Consider the following 18928-nt stretch of genomic DNA (forward strand, 5'->3'; position numbering starts at 1 on the left):
CCTTGTCTTGAAGATGTGGACTCTTGCTAATGTTTGTATTTCATTCATACTGTTTATTTTATTGTTTGTGAGCAATAATATGAACCATCTTTACATAATTTCTATTCTTATACTTATTTTATATCCTCTGTCATTTTTAATATGTTTTGCCAACAAGAATATATATACATTTCCTTATGATTAAAAGAGATCTACTATGTACTTCAAGTGTCTGAATACTCATTCTAGTTTTAAGAGTAATTACAAGCCAGTCACAAAATAAGTGGAGATATAGTAATGTACTGAGTGAATCTGCAAAAATTTCAGCAAGATGAGAAGCTGCTTGTGTTTCCTGTGGTGTTACAGATGCCTCAAAAAAATCCCATTCACAAGCTAGCAATGTATATTAGCTTTTAATCTTGCTTCAGGGGAATAGTCTATAGATATAATATTTTTGCATATTTGTATATCTACCTATTTAAAATAGATTTTTTTTCTGCAATTATATTGTATTATTTAACTGGGAGCTAAATTATAAAGTATGCTAAGCCAAAGGACTAAGGTTTAATTTCTTGACACTATTGACTTGGTCAAGAATAGCTACCACAGAGAGAGGTAAGTTTCCAGATTTCAACATTCCAGGAATGGCTGCCTAGTAAAAAGGAATGGAAAATCTTGAGTAAGTGTATTTCAGGGACTAGGCCATTGAGATGAGATCCAAAGTCATTACATGTATGCAGTATTGTTGTTGTATCCTTATTGGTCCCAGGATATTAGAGAGAGAAGGTGGATGAGGTAATATCTTTTATTGGACCAACTTCTATTGGTGAGAGAGAAAGAGAGAGAAGCATTCGAGCTTACAGAGAGCCCTTCTTCCGATCTGGAATTGCTCTGCACAAGCTTTAAAGCAGTGCTTCTCAAAGTCGGGACCATTGCTTGTTCAGGGAAAGCCCCTGGCGGTCTGGGCTGGTTTGTTTACCTGCCGCGTCCGCAGGTTTGGCCGATTGCGGCTCCCACTAGCCACGATTCGCTGCTCCAGATCAATGGGTGCTGCTGGAAGGGCGGCCAGCAAGTCCCTCGGCTTGCGCCGCTTCCCGCAGCCCCCATTGGCCTGGAGCAGCGAACTGCGGCCAGTGGGAGCCACGATCGGCCAAACCTGCGGACGCTGTAGGTAAACAAACCAGCCCGGACCGCCGGGGGCTTTCCCTGAACAAGCGGCAGACCGGCTTTGAGAAGCACAGAAGCTGGTCCAATAAAAGATTCTACTTCACCCACCTTGTCTCTCTAAAGTCATTACAATTTCATTGTGAAATCTCCAGTCATTGAAATTCCAGATATTCTTGTACTTAAGCCTTTTCCTCTCAGTTCATTATTTATGCAGTTTAGGGTAACATAAAATATTATCTTAATGTCTGAAATACTGTCTTTTTTTTTTTTAAACAAATTATTTTTGCAATATTTCAATCTTCATTAAAAATTAAAAAAGCAAACCAAGTTGCTATACTTCACTTGCTAAAATATATCAGGATTGTTACTTGCTGAGAATTATTTATAGTGTTTTATACAGTTTTATAAACAGCATCCTTCTGCTTTTTTCTTTTCTTTTCTTTACTATAACACGTAGCCCTAGTGAGGGACTAAGACTCCACTGTGGTAGGTGTTGCACAAATACAGACCATGATGTCATGGTTGTTTTTCTGGTAGAAACATAATATGATACGTCTTTTAAAAGCAATTCATATTTTATGAGCTGCTTTTAAATATTTTCAGATGAAGAGTTATTAGTTAGCTCTGTTATAAATAATATGATGTAACTGGATTCTTTATCTTCCAGATACTTTCTCACTTGATGGCAAAACTTCACTAAAACAAATGGAATAGCTGTTAATCATTTCTTTTTCTTGCAGTATTGTTTCGGGTAATGCTTTAGATCTGTTTTTTTTTCTGTTTAACATTTACAAAACTTCTTAAAACATTTTTCTGATGTTTCTTTTTTATTTAATATAATATTGCCCATCTTATGATTAAATGCTAAATATACATATGTTAAAAACTTAAAAGGGATGGAATTGTAAATGAGTTAATCTATAATTTTTTCTATATGCAAACCTAAAACTTGTAGAAAATAATATTCTAGCAATAATTATATATCCAATGTTACTAAATATTTTAAAATCATCTAAAACAATTGCCAAGAATATTTGTTCCTTCTTTGCCAGCTATAAATTGAGCTGTTTGTGTTTTAAATGTTCTGTTAAAAACATGTTTAAAATGACTACTTTATTTCTGTCTACAGTACTTGATATAGCTCCACCACTATTAGCCCAAAAAATGCAGTGTGATCCTTGTGGCAGCTGGTGATACTCTAATGTTTTTGGATAGTGACATAAAAGGAAAAGGGATGTATCTCCTTTCAATGTGCATGTGTAACTCCAATTAGTGTTCATAAATGTTACATACTCACGTTGAGAGGAAAATATATCCCTGAAATATATAACTATTTATGATTAGTAAATATACCCTATGGTGCTGTATATTTTTAAGTATAAATGTCAATCATCAGTGAGAAGTATGCACTCTTATAATCTTCTTACAATATTTATTTCATTTGATATAATTTGCTTTGGTATCTTTATATTCCTGTTCAGAGAGATGCAGACACATGGTATGATCATTCTGGCATTTTCTAGGGCAAATCCTGCACCAGTGGAACTAGCATGTTTTTCTGTGTATTTGCTGAGAGAATTTCCATAGATATCAAGGAGAGGCTTATTTAATTACAGTATAGGATTATATGCATGGTCCGCTGAAAAACAAAAGTAATATGACAGACTGTTAGAGAACTATATTTAAGTACAGTTTGAATATAAATCACAGTCAGTTCTTTGATAAGCTTTAGAGATATTTAACCAATTTGCTATTTTTTTTTATTTGCATACCATCTTTCTCCTTCTCCACTTTTCTTTCATAAAAGAATGACATTCCATACCCTGAGAAAATTCTAGCTGGTTAGGACTTACAGCAGCCTGCCTGTCCAGCAATGTAAGGTAGTGGAAACATATCATCCTTTCACGGGTGTCTTCCAGGCTCCCCACTGAACAGCCCCTCCTGTTTAACTGATCAATGGTCACTCCTTTGATTTTTCAAAATTCTGCACAAAATTGGTCCTAACTACTTGCAGGAGTCTCTCTCTTTCTCATTGTGCAATCCTGTTCTCCCATGGCAGCTATGTTACATTAGATAGAACACTGAAACTGTTAACCACTAGGGGAATGCTCATGACTGTAGCAGACAACTTTTTCAAGAGCTGGACCAAGGCTATGAAACTTAGTCCTCGTTATTATTTCAGTAACACTGCCATACTTGAAGCTAAATACAAAACCCACTTCTTCACCCAGGCTTTTCTGAGAGGTGATTGTTATTTTTACTTATGGGATGTGCTCAGATTCTCTAAAGTCCATGTAGGAGCATAGATACAAAGAAAAAAAAACCAAGATTCAGGACCCTGACCAACACCTAACACCACTTTCCTAGCAAGGTCATCAAATTTTATTTCCAAATAGCAGCAGTTAATATCAGGTGAAATGTTTGTTAGTTTGTTTGTTTGTTTCTATCTAATTGGTGTAGCTCAATCAGTTTCACCAGCTGTCCTAAATTCCTGAGAATGGAGAACATTTACCCTCAGTAGTCTCCATAAAGCAAACCCTCAGCCTAGGAATATCTTCTCAAATTTTCAGTATACATGGAAAAAATATGATTTAAGCATTTCCAGTGCAAACAAAATCTGGAGTTGAGACTTTACTTTTGAAATAATATAAAAACAAGGAAAATCACAGAACACCACTGGCCATCATGTACAGCCCCCAGCTAAAACCTCTCAAGTACATCATCAATGATCTACAACCTATCCTGGAAAATGATCCCTCACTCTCACAGACCTTGGGAAGCAGGCCAGTCCTCACTTACAGACAGCTCCCCAACCTGAAGCAAATACTCACCAGCAACTACACACCACACCACAGAAACACTAACCCAGGAACCAATCCCTGTAACAAACGCCGTTGCCTACTCTGTCCCCATATCTACTTTAGCGACAACATCAGAGGACCCAGCTACAGCATCAGGGGCTCATTCATCTGCACGTCTACTAATGTGATACATATGCCATCATGTGCCAGCAATGCCCCTCTGCCATGTACATTGACCAAACCAGACAGTCTCTGTGTAAAAGAATAAATGGACACACATCAGACATCAGGAATGGTAACATACAAAAGCCAGTAGGAGAAAACTTCAGTCTCCCTGGACATTCAATAACAGATTTAAAAGTAGCCATCCTTCAACAACAAAAACTTTCAAAAACAGACTTCAAAGAGAAACTGCAGAGCTACAATTCATTTGCAAATTTAATACCATTAATTTGGGCTTGAATAGGGACTGGGAGTGGCTGGCTCACTACAAAAGCAATTTTCCCTCTCTGGTATTGACACCTCCTCATCAATTATTGGGAGTGGACCACATCCACCCTGACTGAATTGGCCTTGTTAACACTGGTTCTCCACTGGTAAATCTGTTAGTCTTTAATGTGCCACCGGATTCCTCGTTGTTAATATAAAAACAGGAAACCAATTTACTATTAAGTCATCTGAATTTAACTGTGTTCAAGGTCCAGGTCTAAGCTGCCACTTAAATGGTGAAACCATGATTTTTTCCCTCCGTGTTTTACTGTTTGCTTTAAGTATGACTGCCTGGGTTTGACAGTTTAGCACAGACAAGAGAGAGAAGCATTCTGTGATCCTTTCATAGTAACAAAACTGAGTCTTCCTAGTTGTTCCATTTAGGGAATAAACTGCCAAATGTCTAATACATTGGCCCGAATAAAAGAGAGAGATAAAATTGACTCTCATTTTTGGTAATTTGAAACTCTAAAAATGGCTTCTTATGGAACATTTACTATGACACCTGGATGCTGGATATGCACTAAAAGCAATGATCATATTATATTGCCCAACAGCACAAATAGGTCCCTTCCCTTTGCACCTCACCCACTGTAAGAAAATAGTCTCCTGCAAATTCTTGTCAGCTTCTTAGGACCCTAAAGGAAACTTTAATGATTTATCTATTCTCCAGAAGGAAGCTCATCCTAAGAGAGCATTGCCCCATTTTGGCAGAAGTGAAAAGTAAATAACTTCAGGTCAGAGCGGGAGATCAGTTATTTCATTCATCTATTGCATTGAATTCTGTCCTCAACTAATTGCTTCTCCATTCCTCAAGAACCCAGAAGAGGAGAAGGTTCTCCTGGAAATGATTCAGCACTTTCTGTTCACATATTTCTGTCCAGTACAGAGCATAATATGGGTCAACAAATTTACTGGGCACAAGAGGTTCAAAATCAAGTTACTCAGAATAAATGAGAGAAGCAGTGGAACCATAGCTTCCGCTGATCTGAATTATACATATTTCCATATCAACTTTTTCAGCAGTGATCAAAAGTATTTGAATCTATGGTGAACATCTCCCATTTCCAAACTGATGCTACAGTACCTTGTACTTTGACTTAGCCAGTGCTCTGCAAGTCTTCATGAAAGTGGTGTTTGTGACAACGCTATCATTTTTAAGAGATGAAAATTTGGTCCCATCATACCTGAATAACTGGCTAATAACTGTCATCTCAGTATCAGATATCCAAATATTAGTGCCTCAAGAAACAATGATGGCCCCTCACTATTATTACTGTCCTTTTCAATATCCTTTTCAATATGTATTTATGATTATTATTAAAATGTGAGATCAAGGGGCTGATGATGGTAATTGGCTTTTTTGTAGGTCACTCTGTGTAGCAATGTAAGACTTATGCCAACAGGAGTTTTCACTGAGTAAAGACATTGGATCTTTATTCGCATCATACAATAAATTGAATTGACTGGTGCAACTAGTCTAGATATGAGGACTTTGTGCTTGTTCTTTTTCTCTTAACTATTCCTGAAAGTTTCCTCTGAGTATAACTGTTTCCATTTGAATTTGCCTATTTAACCCATATTTTGATTTTTTTGGCACTTCTGATCTGATGAAATGCACCTAAAACAATATTTAAAACAGACAGATTTAAATCATTTCACTGGCTTCAAGCATCAGTTCTGGCTGCTGCTAATTTGTCTCTTCCAGTTTGCAAGAAACAACCTAGAAATGTCAGGAACACTAAAAGCAAAGAATTAGTAATCCAAATTTTGAGTTAATTTTTTTTGTTGGGTAGCTTATTTTCCTTTTGGCTATTGACACTGACAGCACTAAATCTTCACCACATAGGAAAAAGCAATTTAGATTGAAGATGGAAAAAGTGTCCTGCAGTTGAATCTGAATCAAAATACAGATTTCCTTTGGTATTTAAAATGATTGTGTATGGAACGGAAAGCTTTTTCTGCAAAACCATTACACAGGAATAGAGACAGACAAGTCCCTTCTGTTTCTGACCCTCCCCAAATATTTTCAGTGTCCCCCTCAACATCCTAATTGTGTTTGAATTGTCCCAGTATTGACGCTTCTGAATAGGTAATGCCATGCATATAATTAGGTTATAACATTCGTTTGTATTTATTTTTTACAAATATTTCTTTACAATCTATCATTACTTTTTGTAGTATGTTGAAAACAATTTTTTTCTTCTAAGCAATACAAACATTAAATTTTGTTTTAGCTTTCTTCTGGGCCTTAAATGTTCTCACAGCAACCAAACCTGCTTCCTTTTTGTATAGTTTAAAAGAAAGGCTTCTAACCTTCAGCAAACTTTTTATCATTCTAACTTGATGCCATGAAGAAATGTAAGGTGGGTTTTGGAGATTGGGTGGTATGAAAACTCGCCGGATCCATCAGCCGTTGCATCTCTGCAGAGGGATGACTTAGGAATTGTTAGGGCTTCTGTAGCCTCTTGTGATCGGTGTCGGCCCACCTACCCACTAGGGGGCGGTGGGGAGCTACGAGGTCACTGGCCGGCCTGGGTCACGCCTCCGTCAGCGGGGAATTAGCGGCGGGGCGGCCGCCAGCCAGAGTCAGTAGCGCGCCCCTCAGGCAGGGGAGCGCCGGCTAAGGTCAGTAGCGCGCCCCTCAGGCAGGGGAGCGCCGGCTAAGGTCAGTAGCGCGCCCCTCAGGCAGGGGAGCGCCGGCAAAGGTCAGTAGCGCGCCCCTCAGGCAGGGGAGCGCCGGCAAAGGTCAGTAGCGCGCCCCTCAGGCAGGGGAGCGCCGGCAAAGGTCAGTAGCGCGCCCCTCAGGCAGGGGAGCGCCGGCAAAGGTCAGTAGCGCGCCCCTCAGGCAGGGGAGCGCCGGCAACGGTCAGTAGCGCGCCCCTCAGGCAGGGGAGCGCCGGCAACGGTCAGTAGCGCGCCCCTCAGGCAGGGGAGCGCCGGCAACGGTCAGTAGCGCGCCCCTCAGGCAGGGGAGCGCCGGCAACGGTCAGTAGCGCGCCCCTCAGGCAGGGGAGCGCCGGCAACGGTCAGTAGCGCGCCCCTCAGGCAGGGGAGCGCCGGCAACGGTCAGTAGCGCGCCCCTCAGGCAGGGGAGCGCCGGCAAAGGTCAGTAGCGCGCCCCTCAGGCAGGGGAGCGCCGGCAACGGTCAGTAGCGCGCCCCTCAGGCAGGGGAGCGCCGGCAACGGTCAGTAGCGCGCCCCTCAGGCAGGGGAGCGCCGGCAACGGTCAGTAGCGCGCCCCTCAGGCAGGGGAGCGCCGGCAAAGGTCAGTAGCGCGCCCCTCAGGCAGGGGAGCGCCGGCTAAGGTCAGTAGCGCGCCCCTCAGGCAGGGGAGCGCCGGCAACGGTCCCGGCGTGGCTCTGCCGGGTAGGGGAGCGCAGGCCCACCCTACACCACTGCGCTCCAGCCCAGGGCCCTGACAGTGGCAGAACGAGGGTCCCACCACTGGGTCAGCGGGGTCGTCCCGCTACATAGACTCACCACTGTGCAGCTCGGTCCCTGGGCTACTTCCTACCCGATTGCTCGCCCGAATCCCTCTGGTCCCATGAGTGCGTCGGGGTAGTCCGCTGCTGGCAGCTCCGGCTCCCCCTCAGGCTCAGGCTCCTCCAGCTCCTCTGGGTACTCGGCTGCTGGCAGCTCCCGCTCCCCCTCCGGCTCCTCCAGTTCCTCTGGGTACTCGGCAGCAGGCAGTCCTGGCAGCCCCAGTCCGTCCTCCAGGTGAGGTTTCCACAGGTCCAGGGCCTCCCCTGGTGTGGCAGCAGGCTCTGAAGGGAGCAGCCCGCGGTCTGCGTCTGCCTCCCTCCCTGGTGCTGCCCTAACTGAGCTAAGGGCCCCGCCCTTTATACTTCCTGTTCCACCCCTCCCCTTCCGGGGGGTGGAGCGAGCTTGGGCTGGCCCCGCCCACTCAGGCTGAGGGAAAGGCACTTTACCCTCAGGGTCGGAGGGAAGCCACCCTGGCTCCCTACACCTCTACACTGCAATAGCAACTCCAGAGCAACTTGCAGGGCAGTCCAGCATCTCCCTAGGTCTCCCTGCATGGCCTGGTTATTTGAGCCATATGCTGGCTGTTTATAGTTACACAAAATTAGTGACTTCCATTCAGGAGTGTCACTGCCCTGTAGCACAAATTTGTGGCTTTAATCTTTTTCTGATTTTTAATAACCCAAACATGAGTGAGTGATTTCTTCCCCCCTTCCCCTTAACTGTCAAAAAGGATAGTAGGGCAGAAGTTTAAGGGAAATCTGGTGTGCTCGTTTGTGGTGGTGGTGAGGTTCAGGAAGAGGGTGCTGGAAGGCTGGCATCCTTACTGCAGCAGTATTAATTTTGTGGTGTGTTGTCTGTGATGCACGATGGTTCTACTAATGGTGAGGTGTGTCCCCCTGGGCAAAGGAGAAGAGGGTATGTATTCTTAGATGCTTTGCCTTTTAGTTTTGTGGCTTTGTGTTAGGTATGTTTTTGTATAGACCGACCTTAACTGACACGCAATCCAATTTGTGTATTACAGGCAGAGCTGGTTGCACCACCTTTAGCCCACTAACGGCTTCCTTTTCTGATCAAGAGTCTGACAACTAACATCACTTTAAAACTGGGGTAGACCTGTGTCTTAAAGAAATATCAGGCCTGTCGTTATCCCACCATTAAATGTAATTACTTCATAACTACATTTTAGGGCTTGTACAGGTAGTTTACATACAATGAGGATGCTTTCTTTCTCTTAAAAGTGGGGATGAACATACCATGGCATCTCAGCAGAACTGGACACCCCAGGCAGCAAATAGCAGTACTCAAAGTTCACCTTGGAGCTCTATTGTTTTGGACAAGCATAGAAACCCAGGCACCATAGCCCAATTTAAGATTGGCTCGCCGTTTTTAAGGGACTCTGCATTATAGCTATTTGTAGCTGCCATTTTGGATTTACTCCTCTTTTTATGGATCTTGAAACATAAGCCTAATAACATTGGTGTAGGAAATTCTTTCTTTATATGGGTATATTGGAGACCCGATCTGTTGTTTTATGCTAGATGAGGGAGGTGTTGCCAAATCTCTGAGTTCCACAGGAATAGTGCCAAAAATATTTGGCTTCTGAATCAGAATTAGGGCCTGTGGGAGTGGATTTGGAGAAGCCTTGTGAAGGCTGCATGGTGAAAAGGGCATAATTAAATTTTGTGCTGACTAAACCTCTTTTGTAATTAGAATCAAAAGAAATTTGTGGAAGCACTTTTTTATTGTTTACTAAAGATCTGAAGTTAAGTCATTCTTATTCTGAACAGAAACTAAATTAGACTTTCATTTTACCATCTCTAGGATATAAATAATTTGGGGACATGTCTCATGGAAAGGAGAACTCAAATTCTGTGTCAGGGTTAGGTCCACAGATCCGATTCCTCAGCGTGGGTCTGTAGCTGTAGGGAGCAGAATCAAAGCTGATTGGATGGCTGATGAGGGACTGGCCTCCACCTTCTGGAGACTCCCTCAGTTTGATTCTGCCTCCTGTAGTTATTGTCAGGGCGGTGGAATACAGCATCTACTGCAAGAGAGAATTAAAAACAAACCCTAAAACCCCTCAACACTGAAGAGGCGGTTTGTCTCCTGCCTGGAATTACCACAGCACCCTCTCCCTCCCCCACTGCTTAGGTGATGGACTAGGAGGATGGTGGAGAAAGGTCCAAACAGACGTGAAAAGATCAGATCAGCAATTACCTTCCTGAGGAGGTGCCTGAGGACATTGATAAAAAGCAACAGAGGGTCCTGTGGCACCTTTGAGACTAACAGAAGTATTGGGAGCATAAGCTTTCGTGGGTAAGAACCTCACTTCTGATTTATACCTGCCTCTGGAGATTTCCATTACTTGCATCTGAAGAAGTGAGGTTCTTACCCACGAAAGCTTATGCTCCCAATACTTCTGTTAGTCTCAAAGGTGCCACAGGACCCTCTGTTGCTTTTTACAGATTCAGACTAACACGGCTATCCCTCTGATACTGAGGACATTGATAGGCAGCCTAATAAGTGTTCTATAGATGATCACATTGCGCCTAGTGGGGTAGTGCCTTGGGCAAGAAAGCATATGAAAATTCTCCAGAGTTGCCTGCTGTTCCTTCCCTGCCATTTGCTGATTTTTTTTCTCCATCTCAAAGTGAACATTCCATCAGTTGTGTTGAAATCCCTGGAATGCTGGATGAGTCCAGAGAGATTTCATGGAGGATGGCCATAGGAGAGTCAGAGAGATCTACCATAAAAACAGATGCCAATCTTGAAGGATAGGGAGTGTTCTCCAAGAAGTAGGGGGCTCAAGGGCCATGGTCCTTCTTGGAATGAAAGAATAGTACCTATTTTCTAGAGGGAAATAAAATTCAAAGCTGTTCAACAACTGGCCCTATTTTTGCAGAATGGTCATTTTGGTGATGATGTACAATATGTGGCTATGGTGTATGTAAACCATCTGGGTGCGAGGTCAAGGGATCTACAAAAGTAAGCAGCATCATTGATGCAGTGGGTGAAGGCCTATCTTTGGACTATCAGAGCCTTGCATATCCAGGGAACCAGCAATGTGAAGGCTGATTGGCTGAGCAGAAAGAAAATTGTTCAGGTGAAATAGTCTTCACAATGAATCCCTCTGATTGATCATCAGAAATGTCTGACTTCTGATTCTGGATCTTTTTGCATCCATGGCAAACTGGAAAGTTCACCAATACTTTGCAAGAAAAAAGGGAGCCAGGGCATAGATGTCCCATTGTTCAAGTGGCCTAAGGGTTTACTTTGTTTTTCCCCCCAATGTCCCTCATCACCAGGGTAATACAGAAAATCAGAAAGGAGGCAGTGGAAGTGATTTTAGTGGCTCCCGCCCCATTGGCCCAGGAGACCTTGGTTTCCCAGCCTCCTGAATATATCAGTGGAGTCACCTGTTCCTGAGTCTAAGGACCTTGTTAGCTCAGGGTCCAATTTTTCACCAGGATCCAAGCAAGTTAAATCTAGCAGCTTGGCATTTGAAAGGAAGTTTCCAGAACAAAAAGGATATTCTGCTGGTCTCAGTGAAATGCTGTCATCTAGGAAAAAATCAATGAACATGCTTACTCAATGATCTGGCCTAAATTCAAAGCTTGATGTAGAGAGCAACGTATTCAGAATCATGTAGTCAAAGTATCTCATTCTCGAGTTTTTACAGAACAGTTTTTTGATATCAGATTGCAGACTAATACCTTGAAAGGGCATGTTTCTGCAGTGTCTGCAATTTTAAATGCACCCATAAAGGCATGTGCCACTTTATTAGAGCAGTTCAGCTATTGTGTCCTCCCCAGGTGCTTAGAGCTCCATCTTAAGATTTTAACTTTGTGCTCAGTACCTTAACTGTAGAAATTACCTCTTTGATTGCTGTCACTTCAGCAAGAAGGATTTCAGAGTTGGGAGCTTTGTCCGTTGATCTATCCTGCTGCATCTTTCACAAAGATAAAGCCATTTTGAGAATGGGCCCCACCTTTATTCCAAAAGTAAATTCGATTTTTCATCAAGCACAAGAGATCTCATTACTGTCTTTTTGTCCACCTCCAAAGAAGCAGCAATGGCTTTTGATGGATGTAAAAGAACTGAGAGCATAAGAAAAACAGCCTTACTGGTCTAATTACATCCAAGAAAGAGGTGCTAAGTTATATAATTCATCACTCTCACAGTGGATACACTGGTGCATTGCTAAGGCATATAGAGCAAAGAGACTCAATCCTCCAGAGGGCTCACTCAGTACAAGCAGTGGCAGCATCCTAGGCTGAGAAAGGACAGGCTTCTCACAGCTTGAAATTAGACGAAGGTTTCTAACCATCAGAGGGGTGAAGTTTTGGAACAGCCTTCCGAGGGAAACAGTGGGGGCGAAAGACCTCTCTGGCTTTAAGATTAAGCTTGATAAGTCTATGGAGGGGATGGTTTGATGGGATAAAGTGATTTTAGACAATAGGTCAATAACGTGCCATCTCTGGTAATTAGTAACAATGGTCAATGATGGGATATTAAAAGTTACTACAGAGAACTTTTTCCAGAGGGTCTGGCTAGAGAATCTTGCCCGCATGCTCGGGGTTCAGCTGATCGCCATATTTGGGGTCGGGAAGGAATTTTCCTCCAGGGTAGATTGGCAGAGGCCCTGGAGGTTTTTCGCCTTCCTCCGTAGCATGGGGCAGGGGTCGCTTGCTGGAGGATTCTCAGCGATTTGAAGTCTTTAAATCATGATATGGGGACTTCAACAGCTGAGTCAAGGGAGAGAATTATTCCAGGAGTGGGTGTGTCAGCTTTTGTGGCCTGCATCATGCGGGAGGTCAGACTAGATGATCATAATGGTCCCTTCTGACCTTAGAGTCTATGAGACTATGAAATCTATAAAGCTGCAACTTGGTCATCCCTGCATACATTTACCACCTTTACAAGATAGATTCTTTGTCTTCAGCTGCTGCAGCCTTTGCCAGGCAAGTCCTGCACATTGTGTTAATTCCTTAGAGTAAGGATATCTTTTCTTTCAATGGCATTATTTTGTTCCCTCCCTAGGAATTTTGTCACCATTGAGAAAATCCAATATTGGGGACCTGTAGACCCAGCCCTAAGACAGAATGGAGAGAATTTTTGTGGTTGCTTACTGGAAAATTTTCCCTCCTTTGAAGGGAAAGTTGTTTAACTTATGGTTAAAGTTTTCTCTTCAGTAGTTAATTTTTTCTTGTCCATAATGTTTTCTTGTTGAATATTATTTTTGCAATGTGTTGATGCAGATTGAGAGGTTTGTTTTCTGTTTCACAGTCCCGAGTCCAGAAGAACCATCTTGAAACTGCAGGTGTCTCTGGAAGATGGGGGACAGTCCCTCCATCAGCTTTGATTCTGCCCCTTGCAGCTACAGATAGGCAACAACCCACTCTGAGGATCTGTGGACCTATCAAAGAAGGGAAACATTTCAGATGAGTAACCACAAATTCTCCCACTCTTGCATTATTCCTGAAGTACATTTTTGACAAATAAGGTAATGTGTTTGAATAGATGGGCAGCAACTTTTGTGAATAGTTACAATCTTCTGAAGCATTTTGTGGAAGGCCAGCAGCAATATCTCAGAATTATCAAGTCTAGATAATATGGAGACATTAACAGGGTACATAGCATGTCAAAATAAAGGAAGAAGTGTTGAAAGAAATGAAGAGAGTACAGTTAAATCTAGAATTTATTGCTGCACAAATAGCCTATGGATGGAAACAGACAACAGTAAGAAATAATTCATCATTGCTCATTCCACCTAACCAGAAAAAAAAAATGTTACCTATCAATAACACCAAAATGGAGGGCATGAAAAGCCTTTCACTATGAAACAAAGCTTACTCTTCTCATATGGCCTCCTTAAGATAGCCATGTTGGATACCTAAAGGTGAGGATAAATCACAAAAAAAGCTAAGGTTTTCATTTCATTTAGGTTCTAATCCTGAAAGCAGTTATGCATGTGCTTAACTTTACTGCCATGAGTAGTCCCTACTCACGGTAGTAATGAATAAGTACTCAAGTGACAAGTCCCTCCTCCCAGGGCTTCACTGCTACTCTTACTCCAGCTACCTAAATCCAAACTAGCTTGGGTACGTTATCACATGCTATAGTCACACCCCAGACTACAGTATAGACATATCCTAAGAAACCCTTGTTTCTGGAGCTTTGAGAGGCCAGCTGAGGGGGGGCCAACAACAGAGAGAGGCAGCAACCAACTGAGAGTACAGTAAATTTAAGATGACTTAGCTGGAATAACTTGTGCTCTTTGGAGCCTGCAATTGTATAGTCTTGCACTACTATGTTTACTTTCACATCTCTGAACATTTCGAAATTAAAGTACAAAATCTGGTACACCTGTACCCCGATATAACGTGGCCTGATATAACATTAATTTGGATATAACGCGGTAAAGCAGCGCTCCAGGAGGGCGGGGCTGCGCACTCCGGCGGATCAAAGCAAGTTCAATATAACGCGGTTTCACCTATAACGCAGTAAGATTTTTTGGCTCCCGAGGACAGTGTTATATCGGGGTAGAGGTGTATTCAAGAAAACTGTAGATAAATTACACTCCTACGTTGACTTTGGGTCTACAAACCAATAAACAGAATAATTTCAATAACACATACCTACAGTTGGCCCAGTTCTCCATTGCATTGCACCTTGTATATACCACATTTACACCTTGCAAATCGGATGTAAAAACATTTGGATTTGGAAGCATTTTACTCTCACTTTTACAGGTGTAAGTAACTATGTAAAGAACAATGCAGTCCAGATGCAAACTTTCTCCAATATTATTATGGTATGAAAAGGGAAATACTACCCAGTTTCCTCAGATCCTCATTGCAAAATGTCACAAGTGAAAAAGAACCTACAAGCATGAATGAATTGAGAAAAATATTTAGAAACTGAGTCGGCATCGTTTTTTAAAGGTTGGTATTTCAAAGATCAAAACAGGTATAAGTCACTTTGCATGTTTTACACCACCAATGTGTGACCAAATACAACTGAATAGAAATTGTTATTCAAAATGTGAGATGAAATTATGGTTTTGTGTTATGAGTCATCAATGGCAGTGAAGCAAGAAGCATTTTTTCTGTGGCCTAACCTCGCCTGTGGTATACAACATGATAGCAGCATCATGGCACAGCATACAGTAGGCAGCTTACCACAGCCTCAAAGCATGTCTGTGATGTGCCTTCCATGTCACTCTCATTCAGGCCACCTGGCACACAGCGCTATGCTGTAACCTTTGAATAATGTTACAGTGCATGACATAATTCACCATTTCAAAGTATCACAAATATTTGGTATTGAAAAGTCCGAAAGGTCAAAGCCAGCACCAGCCTCTGGGGAAAGGAAGATCATTTTTAATGTTTTGCTAGCATGCTTTCAATATTTTACAAAACAGATGAAGTCTTTTGTCTGACTTTGATCTGAATTTTAGATATGCATTTCATAATATATCAGTTTAAAGATGTAGGGACAGAACAGCTTGTCTGCCTGACAAATCTGCCAAGGGCCCAAGAAACTTTACATTTCCAGTTTATCATTGTGTCTGAACATTGGCGTTTGCTCATCCCAGGAAAGAGTCAGGGATTTAGTCCACAGATCTGGGAAGAGTCAAAAGTTTAGGGAAGATAATGGCCATCTGCACATCATGTGCCTCCACACTGCTTCCCAGGAGAAGTCAGCCCCCATAATAGTATAGATTTTTGATGGCACCATGATGTTCCTAAGCGATGTGATTTTTGCAGTGGGACAGACAGCACAGGATGCTGTGGAGAGTAGTCATCACCTATTCCAGTCCAGCCCAAGCCCACGCAGAATCTTATCACATTAAGCTCACAGAGGGGCTTTCATGTGTCAGGAGACGGTGAAGATGATGCAATTGAACCATAAGTTCTTTGCCTTCCTTGTTACCCACTGTGGATCCATTAGATCCGGTTCCTTTCCATCCTTGGAAGAGGAGGGGATGACCTAACCTTTAGATGCTAAAATAAATAAATTAGATATAGTGGAGAAATAACAGGATTGGAAGTAATTAGATTTTGATATTTGATAGGAAACAGTGATTGCCAATAAAAATCAAAAGTTCTGGATCATAAGAGGGGGTGTGATGCTTCTAGGATCATTGTTAGATTTGGACATAAAATAAGATTCTGTTTTTAGGGTGATATATTTGGTATTGGGATGAGAGTTTAGGTATCAGATGTTAATTTGTAGGGCAGAGTCTGAGCTATTCCATCTTCTCTGAGGTCTTAAATTTTCTTACGTTATTTCAACCCCCTCATCAAATGGTTGGTTTTCTTGTCAACCACCAAGATGAGGACTCATTAGCTGCTGAACACAGGCTGCATAACAGTGGATGAGATTGGTCCCGGACTGAACCTTCTGGGCTACATTCAGGAATAGTGAGTGATGAGCTCGTGGGAGGCCCAGTAGGCATCCACACTTAACAAGTGACAAAAAATAGCTGGAGACCCTTTTTCATGTTTCTCTATACCTCCAGTATGGCATAACCACCCGCCAATGAAAAAGCTCTTACTTCACTTATCAATACATACAAGAGCTAGTTGCAGCTACCTATTGTACACTTGTAGATTTGCATCTATATATTGCTTTTTCACAACAAGATTACTGCAGCAAATGCTGCCACAATCACTTACTTTGTGATTGTCTGGAAATTACTGAGAGGACAGAACTGTGATTCACTCCTGTTCTCACATGTTGGCCTGCAGCCATACCAACTGGCATTGCGATCTCATCAGATCATTTATAAACTAAGCGGGGCAAAAAGTAGAGCTTCTGTCTTGCATCAGGATCTGCTAATATGGACCCTTGGCTCCAACACAAAGTTCCATTGGACTCTTCATGGGTTTCAATGCAGGGTTAGGGTCTTAGCACTTGGAAAGGAAACATTGCATTGAAGAGCAGTTGCTTCAGAAAATGGTGTTGGTGAATCAGTAAGTAGCTCTGCAGTGTGAGTTAATACTAAATCAATGGTCAAACATTGGTGCTACGAAGAATTGTGCTGCTCCAGATGACATCTTTTGGATGAGGTTTAAAACCAAGGTCTTGACTACTTGAGGTCGTAAAAAGAGCTAGCTAAGGTTTTATATAGCACCCATTGCCATACTGTCTGAGCCCTTTATTTTTTTTTGAGAGAGAGAGTTCGTTTAGTCAGTTAAGTTGTTAGTGCCTTCCACAAACAAACTACTATTTGCTAACTTATGTATTAATATTATAGGTGGGGCCAGTATTATCGCCTATACTTAAGGTAGATATTTCCCATTAAAGACACTATTTTCATTTACTTTACAACTATGGCAGACTTTAACCACCTGGGATGAAATTTTCCATACCAAATGTCTGCCTCAGTCTGTTTTTTCTTTCTTCTCTTTTTAGCCAAAACAGTTCACCTGTTTCCAAGAATAAGGTTAGAGAAAAGTAAATTGTTTTGCCCATGTTAAATTCTAGTTACCTTTTTTAAAAAAAGCTCTAATGTGTCCATGTTTTAGAACAGAGACCTGAAATATGGCAAGAGGTGGCCTTTGTGTCAGGGATGTACCTTTTGCTATCTCCATGGAAATCTGCCCAGATTTGGCCAAGTCATAAACCTTTGAGAAACTGCCATTAACACATGCTCCCTAGAAACTGGATCTGCCCCAGTCCAGGCTGAGCAGAACTTTCCCTGTAACTGTGGCTCTGGATTGCTTTGAAGCATGGTGGGTCCGGGCACTTGAACTGAGAGCAGGAAGACAGGTCTCTCCCTGTTTCTCAGTGAGATCTGGGTTGGGAGTGCCCTCCCGCAGGACCCACTTGAGATATGAGAGAAGCAGGGGCCAGGCTGCTTTCACCTCCTGGAGCACACAATAGGGGATGTGCAGGGTGAGAGCCAATCTGCAGCCGATCCCTGATCATCAAGCCAGAGCTCTTGACCCAGCTGACTTGGGTGAAGGAGGCCACACAACAGATGGCTTCGCAGGACTGAATGAACTCCAAGTCCTGGGCCACAAGGATCATGTTATATGCTGACAGGACTCCCTTCAAGTTTGGCTTTTGAAGCACATACCCCATCATCCTCTTGTAGAGAAGATGGTGGAAGTGCTTAGAGCCAATGGCAAACCGTTCGCCATTCAGCAAGCAGCCCTGACAGACCTCTTGACCAAAGGTGATGGGCTTGGTCAGGGCCCAGTTGAGCTTAACCAGGCACTCCACAGAGGTGCATAGTACCTGGAGGAACCTCCCCAAAGTGGGGACCAAAGCCAAACACCCACAAAGTAAGCAGCAAACTGGGCTGGTGGGCAGGCAGAGGGAGGAAAAGGAGGCCCACCAGCCCAATGTGAACTGAAGGGAAAAAGGAGAGGAAAGTCCCAGGGGGTCACGTGCACTTGCGTGTGCTTACATTGAAGGCAATGATACCACTGTAGCCCCAGGGTGGGTGGAGGAAGGCAGTCTGGTGGCCAGCAGGAGTGGTAGGGGTATGGATTGGGTGGAGGGGAGCTCCATTCCACTCCCCGCCCACCTCCACAGCAGTAACAGCAAAACCCACACAGCCGCAACACCAGGAGCAGAAACAGGAAGTCCTATCCAGAAATCACAAGTGTGTACTATTTATAGTACTAGGACAGGCAGATCTAGGCCCACCCATATCTTAAAGGCATTGTCCTTCAATTAAGGATGAGGACCCACTAAGTCCAGGATACAATTGATTGCTGCAGATAACAGAGGAGAAAACAGGATCTAGAGTGAGGTTAAAGATTTGAAAATCAGGGAACCAGAAGGGGACCCCCAGCAGAGAACCCAGGACAGCACCCAGAGCTTCTCCGAGGCATCCCGGGAGTAAGTAAATGCTGCCCAGAGGAACTCTGCCCAGAAATGTGAGTTGACAAGGGACCAGAAATGGGCCTCAGAGTCACAGAGTAGCCCCGCATCCAGTTTTCTTCTCCTGGAGTGATGGGTGGTCATTTTGGCCAGTGCCAGGAGGAGGA

General features: G+C 42.9%; 1 long non-coding RNA gene across 1 annotated transcript in view; it reads left to right on the forward strand.

Moving 5' to 3' along the window:
- The window catches only part of LOC135974141 (uncharacterized), a 50466-nt gene extending 36311 nt beyond the window's left edge, over positions 1–14155 (forward strand). The window contains exon 3 of the long non-coding RNA XR_010591341.1: positions 13209–14155. This is a non-coding gene — a long non-coding RNA (uncharacterized LOC135974141). The remainder of the gene's footprint in view (positions 1–13208) is intronic.
- Positions 14156–18928: the final 4773 nt, after the last annotated feature.

The sequence above is a fragment of the Chrysemys picta genome, chromosome 11, assembly GCF_011386835.1.
Source record: "Chrysemys picta bellii isolate R12L10 chromosome 11, ASM1138683v2, whole genome shotgun sequence".
NCBI classification, from domain to species: domain Eukaryota; kingdom Metazoa; phylum Chordata; order Testudines; family Emydidae; genus Chrysemys; species Chrysemys picta.